General features: G+C 40.6%; 1 protein-coding gene across 3 annotated transcripts in view; it reads right to left on the reverse strand.

Moving 5' to 3' along the window:
• Window positions 1-17,041, reverse strand: part of pde4d (phosphodiesterase 4D, cAMP-specific) — a 211,326-nt gene that overhangs the window by 84,165 nt on the left and 110,120 nt on the right. The gene's annotated exons all lie outside the window — the stretch shown is intronic.

Raw genomic sequence — 17,041 nt, forward strand, 5'->3', positions numbered from 1 at the left:
TTGGACGTACCTTATAACCTCTGTTGGAAACATTCACGAGAAGCAAAGAGCACCTTTGGTTCTTTCATAGCAAAATTCCAGTAGAGCCCTTGTTCAATCTCTGCGTGTCAGCCCAAACACCAGGAGAGTGAAATTCATTTCAACAGCTTGAGAAATCAGATTTCTCTCACACTAAACCACAATATACTTCTTTCAGAAGAGGAAGAAAAACTATGTGTGCTTCTTGGATGGACTTTTAATATGGACGAATACTGCTTTAAGACATCTGGCTTCGATATATTGTGTGTCCCTCTGCATACAAGAAGAAAAAAAAAGAAACACAGATTGCAAGTCCCTTGCTTTACGCAGCAGAAACAAGTTAGAGTCTAAACAAAGAAGCCAATGCAGAAGAAGGCCACTGATGCAAAAGACACCAATCGCACTTTCATTTTCTTCCTTCCATTCCCCCCTCCCCTTCCTCTCAGACCTCCACGTCCTCCTCTCTGGCATGTGAGATAAGCTTTCTGTCAAATACCAATTTTAAAAGAAGATTAAGTAGTTCTGGCTCTCAAATCAATTTTACCCCCCACTGCAACATGAAGACAAGTGCATACACATAAATACACACCAGCACATAAGGGCCAGCACACCGAGATATCAACACACATTTCATTCCTGAGAGACGACACGGCACCGCGGCGCCTTAATCAAACCCACAACAGAAGTAATTAAGAGACGCTGTGGCATGATGGCCATTATTTCTTTAGTCAAACATCAAGGTACATTGGATTCTAAAATTAGCTCCTTATTTCCAGCTTATTCAATATGCCAGAGCACAATGAGGTTGGAGTCTAGCAGTGTTTTTTAAGTCCAGTGACAGCTCGGCGCTGTAACACACACACAATAACATTTCTATTGTGATCTAAGCCAAATAAACAACTATTTTCTCCTCCTTGACAGAGAACCTTTTCCACCTTTTATACAAAATAAATCATTTATTAGATAAAGAAGGAAAGGAAAGCAGTGGTTAAAGACTATGGCTTGAACAAAATTCTTGCAATGAATTTGGATCCTTTTTCCATTAAAATGCCCACTCGCAGTCAGCTGTCATCCTCAAAGCAGCTTTGCTGTGTCAAGCCGTGGATAAAATGGCAATAAAACTGAGTCAGTCTGCTATTAGTTTGTAATTGAATGGGGCAAGTTAGCATTTTGGTCCATGCAATCTAATTGTGATAATAAAGATTAATAGTCACAAATTCACATTAAGTATTTACACTCAGATTCCAGCCAGAACTTCATAGATTTTAAACAGAAATTCAGAAATTCCTCCGCAAACATTGACATAGTTACAGCAGGACAGGGATTTAACTGTTAGATGGCAATTATTTGCAAGTCTTCCTCAGTCTCTCAAATCTGTTCTGACCCCCCCCCCCCCCAAAACAAACAAACAAACAAATAAATAAACAGACAGACAGACAAACAAATAAAAACAAAAATGACCCAGGTCAAAAATGATCTTGGTTCCTCCTTTGCCCAGCCTTTGCTCTACCTTTCCATTAAATCTAATCAAAATCAGTCAGGTGGTTTTTGTGTAATCCTGCTTACAAACTGACAGATGGGAAAATATGACCTCCACCAAGGTGCCACCTACGCTGCGGAGTTACAGTCCAAAAGTGAGTATAAATGAGTGCTGAAATTTAGGTTGCACACTCTAGAAAATACAAGACAAGCAATCAAAGCTCATATCAGGTCGAGCAAAGCAACAGTGAAACAGAAGAGCAATATTTCCACAAACGGTAAGAAAGCAAGAGGGCGTTTGATCACAAAGCCTTTCAACATCCTTGGAAACACAGCACTGCCTCAGCACTGTTGGCATGAAGAGTTCATTTCCAGGTGAGCTCCCTGTTGTCACGGAAACCAGTGGGTATATTTTTCAGTGACCAGTCGAAGGAAGGCCCTTTTCTCATAAATCAATGAGCAATTCAAATGTGACAAGGTCCTCTGACAGCTTTCTAAAATCAACAGCTCTATTTTTTCTGAGGCTTAATGCATTCTTAAGTGTACTTTCAGTATGTATGCAGTGATGGGGAAACTAGTTTAAAAGCACAGCTTTACAGGCTACCAATTACATCACTGGAAGAAGCTGTAAGAAAAAGTTAGCTTATGGAGAAACCAAGTTTGGTTAACAAAAAAAATATGATAGTTTACTTATAATACAAAATCAGAATAAAATCTCATTTACAAAAAAATCACATGGCAGCAAAAGCAGCATACAGAAACCAAGAAACATAATAGTGTTCTTATAATCCTATAATACTGTGAGAAAGTGGAGGAATGTATGCTTGGTAATGTATATATTTGTATTTGTATGCATCCATCAGTCAGACACCTTCCTTCAAGCTGGCGCACTCATTGATTACTCAGGTAACCTCTAAAGTTGCACAAATAGGCATTTCTAGACACTTGTTAATTAAAACCAGTAATCACTATCTGCACTTTACACCTAATATGTTCATGTTTATTTTGATAAACATTAAGAACTACTGAACTGAAATAACACTGACCCAAAATTGTTTGTACTACAGTAGCTAACACAGAAAAAAAGATGATGACAAAAAAGGAAATTTAACAGCTTCAAACATTATGGAAATATGAGTACAGCTACCAGGAGTGCAAAATTAATTCACTCAGACTGAGCCTTATATCTGCTTATTGTAGATTAAAAAAAAATATCATAATGTAATACACGTTGAATGCAGGCTTCTTGAAGTGCAGGAGCTTTTCAGCCAGAACAGGTCATTCAGAGTTCATATCGTGTGAATCACTCTACCTCACCTCGCTCTCATCCTGTGGCAACGTTCAAGTGCTGGACAGGCTACATCCTGGATTGAAAGTATTATTTTCTTGATGAAGCTGTGCTGTTACTGCCAATTACATACTGTATATAGCGACGGCATGGACATGCAATCTCACTGGAAAGATGAGTGGAATTGTAATAACATTACAGTTTTGTCTACTCCTAAACTGTCTACATTTAGGAGCATGATTGTGCTCAAAGTATTCATCCACTGTAACGTAATCATGCATGTCATCAGTAATCCTTTTACTGGCAGTAGTAGTTGGGGAGTCAGAAAATAGCAAGACAGTGTAAAAAGGAGAGAATTTAATACAAAACATGAAAGAATTACCATTACACATTACCTTGACTGTCAGTGATCGTGTGTGCACACTGAATATGAAGCTACAGCCAGTTAAATCCCATCACTTCTAACACCAACCACCCCTTAACTGTTTTACCTTGAAATTGTTTATAGCAACTATTACCCCACGGATCAGAATGCACACCGACCTGTGATCCCTCATTGTTAGCTAGCTTACTAACTGATATAAAAGACATTTGTATTCACTCTAAGCAAAATGATTTTTTTTTTATCTTTTAAAGTCAGTCTAATGCTGCAATATTATATTGATATTGCAGTATTATATTGATGAAACCATTGTTTGCTGGGATCAGCAAACAACACAGCCTAATGCCACAGTGTATTCAAATATTAGAGCAGCAGAACCAACACGATTGTGCAGCAAAATTAATTTACAGCACGGAAAAAGTTGACCATCTGTTTTATTTTTTTGGTGTGTTTTTTTTTTAAGGCCTCCCAACTTTCTAAGCTTGCTACATGTAGTCCAAGGAAAGAGATGAAGGTTTTCCAGGAACAGCACAAAAAGTCATGGAAGTTTAGGTACTTGGAGGAGGACCACATTCAGCAACCATCAGTGAATGCAGGCTTCCAAATCTTCCTATGCTGAAGCCAGGAGAGGATGTTTTGAACAGAAGAGGTTCCTGTTGCACTGCTGCAGATTGCAGTGTTTAATCAGACTTATCTACAGTACAGTACGCACACATGACTAACAAAGCTTTTTCTGCAGAAATGATTTTATACTTTCAAAGCCTTAAACAGCGACTGTGCTCATCAAACCGTGCGGATAGCTTTTGATTAAAAAAACCCAACACTTATCTGCATTACGAGGCAGCATTAACTCACTGCACTATCCTTTGTATTTATACTAGCCGTCTGATCAGAGGTAATTTGTAATTCTCTTGTCATTCATCTGTCTGAAGTGGATGTTGCCTGACCATTTCCACCTACAAACAGCACTGAATTAATAAAAACCTTTTCAAAAAATTCACCGCATGAACTGACGACGAGCTAAAAGCAAGGCTAACAGCTTGTATCACAAATATATCTCATTAGTGTGACAGCATTTACATATCCTGCGTTACAAGATCCTGAAAGCATGTTAACAGGGAGGGAAACACTCGTGTCTGACACCTCCAAAAAAAAAAGTATATTTGGCTGAAGTAAACCTGCAGACTTTTGGAGTTTGTGCGTATGAGTGTGTCCGTGTGCTTTTGTGTGCTGTGGGGGAAGTGTGATGTAACTATTTTCCAGTGTGTTTCCTGTTTCCCTGTTTACACTGTGTGTGGGCATTACTGCACTGTGTGTTGCCAAGCAAGTGAGCCTTTGAGACTGAAGAGCAGACATTTTTCAGTTTACTGCGCCATCTACTAAGAGGTAATAAGAGTCTGCTGTATACAATCCAAGCTAGGTTTACTGAGCAACTGAGAGTAATGCTATGTCAAGCAACTTATTATGCTGAGTACCTATTGTAAAATTTGTGAATATGGTTGGCTTTAAATTTGAAAAATTTCACGGTGAAATAGGGACTAAAATGTCTAAAACCTGCCCACCCACCAGCTTTTATCTTACATATGCTATACACCATTTTTTCACTCTCCTGTGGTTTGACAGTTGCAATGAGCATCCATTTGAAGCTGTTGGGGGGCTGAGATCAGTTCTAAGCACCCTGAACTAATCTTTTCCCTCCAGGCCATTAGTCGGGCACTCCCTAAAACCCAGCACAAAGGCTAGTTAATGTAGCTGGACACAATGCACGGAGCTGGGTCTACAATGTATTCACAAATGTCGACATTTATTAGATAGCACGCAGCATTCATTTTCTTTTACTGCAATGATGAAATATTGTTAGCTTTACTAGATTGCAAATATATTATTTACTAAGCGATTAGACATATGTATTCCCCAGCCAAATTCAAGTGGCTGCTGGAGGTTTCCCGGCAGTCCCTGTGAAATTACTCAAGCCCCAGTCACGCAGGGCTAGTGACTGGAAGGTGAGCCCATGGCAACCACTGGTCGCTAGGGAAAGGTGTGTAATACCTGACCATTTGGTGAGCGGTTGTTTGCTATTGGCCACAAAGAGGTATGCAGTGCTGACTGAAAATCCTCTTTCCAGTTGCTTTAGTGGGTATCTGCAAAATGCTAGACACCAATTTGACTGCAAATTCTCACCACCTAGCCTCTTTGATAATTTAAAGAAGGATATGCAAACCAGGAACGGTGACTGATCCCTTTCAAAGTAAAAGTTGCGTCTTTAAAAATATGTTGGTTTCAACAGAAAAACTTTTACTTTAACATCAAACCGCTTCAACTCATTTAGCTGGTTAGTTTGTGAGTTTTTGAAGACAAAAACAAGAAGGTTTGTGATGCAGCAGCCTCTTTGTCACAGATTTCACCCAGCAGCAGCAATTCTCACCAATCGGTCAGTGAATAAACATCTTTCCTTAGCAACCAGAGGATTGCCGGGGCCATGAACCAGTTCCTAGGCCTGTGTGGCTGAGACCTTAGTGAGACAATCACACATAACACATTTTTTCTGCTGAAGTACTTTGTAGTAAACTATGGGTGAGTCTTGTCTTAGGGGTGACTTTAGCTCAGGAAGTAGAGCTAGTCATCTGCTAATTGGAAGGTTGGTGGTTTGATTCCTGACTGTTGTAGTCTGTATGCCAAAGTGTCCTCAGGCAAGATGCGTTCATTAGAGTATGACTGTATGTGAATGCCAGATAAAAAAAACAAACTATTTAGTGTAGAAAAAAAAGTGTTTGAATGAGGCATGTTGTACAGAGTGCTTAAATAGTGAAAAAGTGCTATATAACAACCAGTCCATTTACCAAATGTGCACTGATAAAAGCGATGAAATTATTTTGTTCTGCTTTGAAAAAAAAAAAGGTCAGTGACTCACATTCAGACCAGTTAGATTTACCTGACCTTAACCAAAGTGTTTTGTTTCCAAACCAAATCAAAGACAGAAATCTGGATGCGAAAGCTAGTGTCTGCTGTGAGAGTGATCATCGCATGGCCGCCATCCACTTTCTGACGAGACTTATTCTTCCAAACCATCTGCTCACTCACAGACAATCCTGCCAGTCAAGCATCTGGCCCACACAGCAAAGTGGCTCTGCAATGCAAATATCAGCTTCTTTTTTATGGTGCTGCTTTCCACAAAACACACACACACACACAAACACCCATTATGTAGAACTAGCTAAAACTAATGCAGTCCAATAAAACAGTCCTGCAGTGAATCCCACCTACTGCATCCAGCCTTCACCACATAATTGGGTGGAGAACTAAAACCAATTGAAATTCAACTGAAATATAGTAGAGCCCTGCAAAAAATTTCTGTTCATGAAAGTGCAATTTATTGCAAGAAAGCTGCATAAGACGGTACCCTGTTTAGCCACGTGTGCTTAATAGACAGCCAACTGTGTGCTATAGTGTTAGCAATGCATGAGCAACATTTTCACGCAAAATGAGAACACGGGCTGTCAGAACACACGTCCAATTTTCATGCTCTTGCCACTAAAATCCCACAGAAGCATGAAGATCACAAGCCTTAAATGTTTCCTATTACCCCCGCCCCCAAAAAGCAAAAGACAGAAATGCTCGCACAAAGCAGCACTCGCATGATTCCCTCACACACTAATGTCTCCTAACATCCTCACCCTCAGTCTCATGAGAGCGATGAGAAGCAAGGTGCAGGCCAATTACCTCATAGTCAGAGCATGCTGTTCATTTTTCATCTTTCATTACAGCATGCAGCGGGCACTAAATCAATGCAATCAAAGCAGACAACCCTAGTGGTCAGACAGGCAGCGGAAGACTGGTAATCAGGATAGGAACCAACACCGACAAGTACACACATACACACACACACAAGAAAGTGTTTTAAAAAGGATGCACGCAGGAAGACGCGCACACAGAAATTTGAATATGCACGTATACATATTGCACAAACACAAAGCCACCAGATGTATTTGCACAGTCTATATTTGCACACATATGCACACAAATGCTAGCACATAAAAGATGAAAACAGGCTCTCATAAAGAGCAGGATATTGGAAGCAGCTGTGAAAAATGATCAAGGGATGACATCAATAACAGAATGGCTCTCACAACACAGGAGGCAGCTGCATCTTAATTGGACACGCACCTCATTAGAACTGCTAGAGGTGGACCAAGGCCCAATTCGGGTAGATAAAAAGGAAAAGGTGAAAGAAAATGACCGGGTCACAAAGGTGTTTCACCAACAGGATTAGGGATCAACCTAGAAATGCCAGTTTTCCCTGTCAATATATAAGACCACTGAAGACTGGAGCGAAGTGAAATGGATTGAATTCAACAGGATCAGACTGGAGATAACTGATCAGGTAATAGAAGCTGTACAACACCGTGAGCTCATGTCTGCATTTTTTAAATATCAAACCAGGTCTTAAAAGTCTGATACAGACAAGATGACTATTATGTGAGTGCCAACCTAAGCAAAATGAAGAGTGAAAGAGCACATTGTAGAAAAAAAAAATGCAGAAAAAAGGTAAAAAATTTGCCCAACTTTTTCCCCCCATTTATATTTATACCCCCAATGTTTTACCAGATGTCTGTGCAATCGTTATCGCTCAGCAGCCCTCTTCATAAATACCAGAAGTGATTCGTGAGACCACAGAAAGTGAATGATATTTGGCAACTGCGAAGTGGTTGAGTTATGAGATAAACTTCAGGCGAGCCACTGAAGCATCTACCAGCGAGAGTGAACAACACTGTTGATTGGCATTAAAGTAAGTACATTAGAGGGTCACCTAGCAACCGGTGCCCAGGATATGTATAAGCAACCAGCCATCAGTTTCAAAGTGATGTGCAACGAGCGTCCAGTGTACGCGCAGCTCACGGTGTCAAACCAAAGCAGCTTTTTTTTGCAGATGTTACAATATCTAGAGCTACTTTCAGCTGCCGCCTTATTCACAACTGGTTTTCAAAGCTCCACATTTGATTTTTAGGTCACATGCAATCCCCAAAAGATCTGCGTCTTAATAATATGCTGATAAACCAAAACCAGACTGTTTCAACCATCTTGACATGTTTTCCAAATATAACATGGACAAACTTTTCTGCCTCTCAAATCCAAATATTAGAGAACTTTTCTATCTATCATACAACTAGTGTGCAGGTTCAATATTCTTTTGAAGAGGTGAGTTGACCTGAACAAAAAGAAGACCTTAAACTAATGGTTTCTAAGTCGAGAAAATGGGCATTATGAATGGAGAGGGTGCTACTTTCAATTATTGTTTAATGAGCTGAGCCTGCCAACTATAATCACACATGACCAATGGATTTACCACATCCATGCATCATTAATGGATCTCACCTCAAGCTAATAAGGCTCTCTCAAAGAAAAATGATAAAGGAAGCTTTAGGCCACATTGAAGTGTCTCTTTGAGTTTTGAAAATCTTCTCTCTCTTTTTTTTCCTCCCCTCTTGTTACATTTAGGAATGTTTCGACTGTGGTGGGAATGGAGCTGTGAAAGAGATGGAAATTTAGCCAGCACCTCTCAACCTACACAGTAGCTGCATCAGATACGCCTAAAAGAGTGCACGGCCATCTGCAATCTGTTACAAAGATACTCAAAGCGATTAACAGCTTCCCCTTACATCGCCACTCCTCTTCTCAAGGCTCTCAGTCCTCAGGCTATTCTGGTGAGGCCCTGGTGCAGCTGCAGTTATCAGTACAGCCCCCTCATCAGCGGCTGAATTCTCCCTTAGCATTCAAGTCGAAGTTCAGATGGTGAAATCAACCGAAATATAACACGGCTCAAAAAGATAATGAAGGTGCGGCAAAAAAACCTTAAAGAAAACAAGTGGGAAGGCGTTAAAGGGGCAGTGGGTGAGAACGGCAATGTCCAACATGTAGACTCTGACGTGGATACGCCGATCAATCTAGAGGTAGATAGATGCAGACTGCACAAAACAAGATGAAAACAAAAGCATATGAATGGCTGACATGTCGGACCAAGCACAGGCAGAATCTTTCAGTAATTTGGTTGAATCAAAAACACATCAACATATCAAAAGGCCTTTGATGAAGCCCCCGCAGCTGTGGCCTCTTCAATGCAGATTAATTCTGGTCATCGTTTAATTAAATCTGGTAGTGCAGTAACAGCTGCTAAAACACCTTCATGTGTCTGGACCTGTTGGATTCAAATAATTATCAATATGCACATAACCCCCCCTTCATTACGGATCACTGTAGACCTGCGGCTAACTGTGCTTCAGGGAAATTACAATGTTTAGCCTGGCATCATGACTTTTAAGGGCTGAAAATACACATCAGCAAGCAGAATCTGAAGCAGTGTCAATCTCTTTTGGTTTTCAGAGCCATATTTCTATAGCCGTATAGAAATTTTGCATGTAATAGATGTGAACCTTATTAATGCTGGCACTGAATTCTGCCTTGATGTAAAAAAACGTGGAAAGTGAAGGAAGGGGACCGAGGGCAATGGGAACTCACAGAAGCTTGGAAAGGCTCAGGTGGACAAATATAGACGTATCCACTTATTTCAATATTTAAAAAAGGGCAAGAGGTGAATGGGGCTGGGGACAATGAACTTGTGATCTCACTGTCTTTAAATGAGGACCAGCCCTGCAACCATTCTCAATCAGTTGCTATCTTCTAAGCAGCATTGGTGCTTCAAGTGCTAAACAGCAATAAGAGTCAGTCTGTTTCCAAGTGAATGGGGCGGTTACATCCAATCTGTTTGTGACAGTACAGTGATTACTGAAACAGCTAAAATTAGCAAAACTTACAGAAGAAAGAGAATTTAACATTTTTACTTTTAAAATACTTTCACAGTCTACTTCTGTTAATGTGATTGTTGCCACCTTTGACCATCATGAATTAGGTCCAGTTGGTGCTTTATTGCAGGTTGCGCTCGTACATGCATCAGAAATGCTGAGGCAACACATGCGCTTTTTTATTATTGCCATGAAATATTGAATACATTATATAACATATAATGTCATTTTGAAATTCGAGTTTCAAAGTCAATATTAACAATTTGGCATTTTGATTATTTAATTGTTTGAAGTTAAGCACGCCATTTTTCTTTTTTCTTTCTTTTTTTGACTAATTGCAGAAAATCAGCAAAATGAAAGAAAATCATATTAAACAGAAATTCACATTAGTCACTTCAAAGTCCAGATCACAGATTTGGAACAGAAGTTCCACCAAAGAAAACGATGCAGATGCTGCAAGACAATAATTTAACTGAAAAAATATAGGCGCTCAACAACCTTGCTATTATATGGAAATATAACCAGTTATGTCAAGTCTCCTACTGTAAAACAACACTCTGCAGACAAATTGCACTCACTGGTGAAGACTAACTGTGACTAATTGGAATGTGCCGGCAAGACTGCAGTCAGTCTGACTTGGACTTGGACTGACTTGGATTGTTTGGAGACAGGTTGCTTCCCACAAAGCGATCTATGCAATTATCTTGCGATTGAAGGAGGTCACCCAGAGATTGAGGTTGGGTGACCGATTTGTCACTGCAACAACTTCCAATCAGTTATGAAATGAGAAAAAAAAATTAAATGTAACCCACAGGCAACAACTCATTTTGTTGTAAGGAGGTTGCCAACCTATTTTCACTCTTGTATGACTGAGCCATCAACTTCAGCCTTAAGTAAATAATTAGCGTTACGCTATGGTGGCTCTCAAACCTTTCACTGACACGCCCCATTTCAGAAGCTGAAAACAGTTTGCTGCCCACAATAAATCATCAACTACAAAACAAGAATTCAATTTCAGTTTCTGTGAAATAATGGTCAGCACGATAGCATCATCAAATTCCTTTTGTTTACTTTCCCTTCAAAAAAGCCCTTTATTGACGTTAGTTTCACATCCTGGGTTTCCTTTGGTCATTCATACCCTAACCTGCATTGGCTGCATTCCCCACACGTGGGGCCGAAAAAAGTCCAGACTAAACTAATTATTATTACTGCAATTCTCTCAGTGTATCACTTTCTACTTTATCACATCCTCTCGGCAAGTATTCATGTTGATCATAAAACTAAATTGCACAGTTCAACCTGTACCTGACCCAAGATCAGGCAGTCCGGCTCAGATTACCTGACTAGAATTTATTTTGTAGCCTCAAAAGATCTCTCTGAATACTAATTTGGCATTTCATAAAGCAGTGATTCCCGATACAAAATAAAAAAATTTAAGAACATTTGTATTATGTGTTCAGCAGCAAGTCAGGTAGGTGGTTATAGGCAAAGGTCACTTTGCCGAAAAGCCTTCCTGTAATCTGTTTAATGAATGGCCACTCTGCAGTTACTCCAGGTCAGCTGATAGCACAGAGTGACCAATTCTATTTATACTGAGGCAATGAGCCACTGACGTATTAATAATTTCTCAAACAATGCAGTTATGTTCTAAAACTGTACAGGAAATGGGATGATGAGATTACTGCTTTTCTAGAGGGCATTTCATTAGTAAAATATTATTTCTGGTAAGTTATAAAATACAGTGTATAAAACATAAAAAATCATCACTCTGTGCCGTACTTATCGTTGCCTCTTTCACAGTCTCTCTCTGTCACACAGTTATATAATCTTGGGTTTCTTATTCATCTCAGCCAACACTGACTCGGCCACTACCTCAGAATACAAAGTCAAAGCTGAGTCATATAACCGGGGTCCTGTCTAATCTCTGACAGTGAGAGAATGACACAGAATAAGCATGCACATATCTATTTGTGTACGTTTGAGTGAATCCATGGGAGTCGTGTACATGCTATTGATTGTTCTAAATCTGACTGGTGATGAAATGAAAAGCCTGCACTGTGCCGATGTGTTGTGCAGCCAAGACTGTTAGCAGAGTAGCCACAGCAGCATTGCTCAAATGCTCATATGTATGCAAATCACAGGCGCTTTATTCTCCTGAGAGGGGAGCGGTGTTTGGGCTGATAAAACCTGTAGAATCCATCTTACTGCACAGCGGGATGAAAGCTGCGAGCTAAAAAAACGAATCGAAGGTAGAAGCTACATCTTTAAAACAAAATTTGTTAGGAATGTGTGAAGTATGAATTGGATATTATCATGCCAGACAAGGAAAAGTCAGAGGATGCCACATTATCTGCAGTTTGCTTTGGTGTTATTTCAGATAGTAAACAGATGATTTTAGCATTAATATCCACAACAAATCAAGCATGACAAGCCTCTTGTTTGAAAACTTTGCTAAATTAACCTGTTCGTTTTGAGAAATATGCTTTCACGTATCCATTTTCTGGCAGAGCTGGCTCACAGGAGCGATGCATCTCTCATGTCTGTATAGTAAATATAAAACTATTGCCATTAGCTGGATACTGCGCCTCAGCATATCTGCCTACCAGCGCGTCTTACATAACACATTATACACGGTGTTGTTTTATCGATACAAAACAAAAAATTGAAGGTTTCACGCCCGAAGCACTGACTAGCTGGAGCTACTGTCAAACTAATTCTTTAAAAAAGAAATGCATGTTTTGTTAGACTCCAACCATCGCCAGCTATGAGTCATAAGGCTGTTAAGCTGTACGGATAAGTTGTGAACAAAAAAGTGAAACCTTGACCAACAATTACTGTAGGAAGTTTGTCAGCCGCGTTAAGATAAAAATGAAAAAATAAATAAATAAATAATGAATAGTGAGGGAGAGAAAGCAAGACAGACAGACAAAGAGAGATGATATAACCAAGTGAGAAGTGAAGTGAAGAGAGTCATGCTCTGCCTAGATTAGCACCACTGTGTTTAGCTTCAGGTCCTCTACTCCCACGCTCTTCCTCTCTTCTACCTTGCCTCCCTCCCTCCATACCACCCTTACCGCATTTATCCACACATCAATCACGCATCCATCAATTCGACATCCATCTCTCCTCAACAGTCCAACCGCTATCCCCACCTAAACCCCCGCAGTCGGACCACTCAGCAGGGGGAAGAAACCCCGGCATCAGCACCACCAGCTAAAGCCACCTGTTCTCCCCTCGCTGAAACCCCACTCTCCTCTTACATAAAGAGACACTTACACTGTTGCAATGCAGCATCAGACGGTGTTGTGCAACAGCATTAAAAATACCTCAGGGTCAGTGAGGAGGAAAGTTGAAAACAGGATATCATCAGAGATATTCTGGTGGAGAGAATGCAAAAAAAGAGTCGTGAGTGTGTCTGTCACTCGAAGGTGAGAGCACACCGTTCGACGCTCCCTTTGTGTGCACTCTTCAGCAGAAGAGCTGAGAAGGGATATTGACGAGCACCTCAGAGAGAGCACAGGCACATTTCAACCATAGCCATTGCGGGGGTCTGCAAGCGCAGTGTCAGGACATGGGACGTGACTCTTGAAAGCGATTAACCTCCGGTCACGCTGTATCGCACAACCAAAATGGTAGAGAAGCCTCTTGGTGATCAATGTGTCCATATGCAACAAAAAAACACAAAAAACCCCCACATACATTTAATTTGGCAACTGCTCTCCGATTAAACCAATCACCCCCCACCCCCCCAACTGACTCTGGTGGCTCTCAAAGTAATACATCCCTTTATTGCAGGGCACAGTGCCAATCTGAGTCTTAAGTCTGTTGTCAGCACACCCCATTTTGTAGATACTACCTAATTCCATAAAGAAAGCCACACTAATGCGTCTGCTGCTGTTGGAGGTACTCCTGCAGCTTAGGTTGCGATAATGCCGGCAACAATTAAATAAGAACTACCGCACTCTACTTAAAATCCTCTCAGCTAAATGAAATCCAGCTCAAATATTTACTTCTTTCAAAATTCTATTATATCATCGCTGTATCTTCCCAAGAACTGGGACTTTAAAAGTGTCACCATTAAATGAGGCCAAACCCTTTTTTCAAGGAACTCTGTAAACCATTAAATTCCATAAAATCCCCCATAATACCTTTTTTATGTCTTTGCAAATAATTACGCCAATCAAATTCACTCAGAACAAAGAAGCCAATCAGCATTTGGGATACATTCTCTAAAGTGTTCTCAAAGTGACTGTAAAACAATTTGTGAATGGTTTTCACAATGTCGAGTCCCTAAGAACAGCGACGCTGTACATCATACCAATCGGCCCGTGGAGGAGGATTGTCTTGTTAATGAAGTGTGGAGTGGTGCCACCGAGGACTGTGTATGTCACCAGATTTACACCACAGTGGTCTGTGATTCCCTGCAGCTGTAAAACAATGAGGAGGTGATTGGAGTAAATTACACTGCAGTTGTCAACCTCCGGACCGCTCACAGCCATTTTATGGTGTCTCCCTCTTAGAAACAAATTGTTTCTCTCCCGTTCCCTGGCTCGCACATGCACACACAAACAGCCATTCTTCTGCTTTCCTCCCACACTCTCTTTATCTCTGTCTGATATTCTGTTTGCTGCCTTTTTTCAAATGTCAAGACACAACACAGGTACATGACCAACAAGTTAGTTATTAAGTGGCCATTCTTCTTTCATGCTCTTGTTCTTCTCTCACCCCAAATGTCATGATCCAAATACCAGTGTCTAACCAAATACACATTTCACAGATCCACACAGTCACCCTGAAGCAAACATATTTGGTCTCTCCATTTCAAGGACAGAGATGTTTTCTTCACCAGGATCGGGGGAAAGAAAGAAACTAATTAAACATTCATTCATCCAACTATCCATCCTAATTACCCTACTCAGGTTGCAGGTAACCCAACTGTCAAAGGCAGAGAGTCTCAGCAATGGCCAATCCATTGCAGAGCTTGTGTTTTATTCAAAGACACGGACATATAAAAACAGCGCTGTGGTGTCTTACAGCAAAATGTCCTGAGTTCAAATCCACCACCCAGCTGTGGGCTGTCTGTGCAGAGTTTGCATATTCTCCCTGTGCTTGCATGGGTTCCCACCAGGTTTTCTGACCTCCTCCCAGAGTTCAAACACATGCATGTTTGGCTAACTCGTGATTCTACATTGCGAACATCAATGCTTGTTTGTCTCTATGTGTCAGACTGGCAATCTGCCCAGGGAGTACCTCACCTCTCGCCCTATGATGGGATAGGTTAGGCCCCACTGCTATCCTGAACTGAATAAGCAAAAACAAGAAGGACGGATGCTTAAGCCACAACCTGATTCTACTCCTCTGTGTCATAATCCACATTTTATTTGTGCAGTTTAAGCTGAAACACTTCTGTGTTTCTTTTATCAGTCTCAGGAGAGTATATCTATTTGTGGATGTTGCATGACCATTTCTCAGGCTTGTGGTTATTTTATGGGTATTCAATATTTATTGGGTTGCAGGGGACCTTATTTCCATCAGGGTGTGGCTGTGCAGACAATACTGGTCTTTTTATGGGATGTTCCAATAACAATAAAAAATACTCTCACAATTCCTCTTCCTTAACAATAAGAGTGTAGTAATTCCTGATAGACCTTTTCCATATAAATCTTAAGCAAAGTAAGAAAATCAGTTGAGCGACAGTCACCAAAAATAGAACAGCTAACTCGTCACGATGGGTTTTTTTAAACATCGCTGCTATTTTCTCATCTATAATAAATGACTCATCACGCCACCAGTGTCACTTCCTTTCTTTTTGCACCTCTCGTACTTTCACCTGTTAAAGATATATACCATTCTAGGAAAATCAAGCCGATCAAGCCCCACAAGACTGAGCGTCATTTTGAAAAAAATTAGGAAAAAAAGAAAAATCCAATCCAAGAATAAACACATTTCTGCTTCTTAATATGGAAGAGCGAGAAATAGCTTCCTTTTTAGAGTGGCACTCGGGAGAGATGGTGTCGAATGTTACATAAGCTTAATTAATAATCACATACAGACACCCACATTTGCATGTACACACGCAGAAAGTGTATGAATCTGCACATGGATAATTAATTCACAAAATTTAAATGGTACAAACACGCAGGAGGCTGCACTAAAATAGCAAGAAGCCATGAGATACTGTACATCTTTTATCAGGTATCTGTGCCATCGGCTACAAAGAGCAAAGAAAAAGAAGAGAGGGCACAAGACAAATGACCAATAATGGCAGATTTATAAATTAATAGAGAAAAAGAAAAAAATGATGATAAAAATCAAAAGAATATAAAGGAGAGTGAAAGGCAGATGACTGGATAAAACACACCTTGACGTAGAATCAAAGGGTGAAATAAATAGCAGATCGGGGAGTAAAGAAATCCTGATATATGATTTTCTTTATGAGAATATGAGTTTTTGATCATGAGCGAGATCCAAATGCCAGAAGGGAGACAAATCACTGAAGAGATTGAGAGTAGAGGAAGTGGGACAGAAGACATTCTGAAAAAGAAAGAAGGAAAGAGGCAGGAGAAAGATGGAAGAAAAATGGAGAGGGAAGAGAAAGAGAGATGAGTCGCAAAAAATGGAGAGGGTGAGGCGGAGGAGGAGGAGGAGGGGACGGGGTGTAGCAGAGGGGGTGAAATTGATTAAGGGGGAGAAACAATGAGAGTGGGGAGGAGGCGAAAAGGCGCAATGGGAGAGAGAGGCTGGAGACTGGAAACGACTTGAAAGGAAGGGATGAGGTAAATGCAACAGAGGCTGATAGACAGCCAGGAAGAGAAGACTAATTAATAGTCAAAAACTGCAGGGAGGCAGGCAGGTGTGCAGAGAAACCCACAGCAGGAGGGAATAAACATAGAGATGGATGGCTTCTCCTGCCTTGAATTACCTAACAAGACAGGCAGCTTTGGGGTTTATCTCGTGACATATTGCATGACTATACATCGCAGAGAGATAAAAGCAGCAACAGCACAGGAAGGCGGATGGGGGGGCTGCATAGTGCAGAGGGACACTGGAGAATGAGAGAAGTAAGGGGGACAAGCA

Source organism: Perissodus microlepis, chromosome 12, assembly GCF_051167445.1.
Source record: "Perissodus microlepis isolate ML-2025 ecotype Zambia chromosome 12, ASM5116744v1, whole genome shotgun sequence".
NCBI lineage: Eukaryota > Metazoa > Chordata > Actinopteri > Cichliformes > Cichlidae > Perissodus > Perissodus microlepis.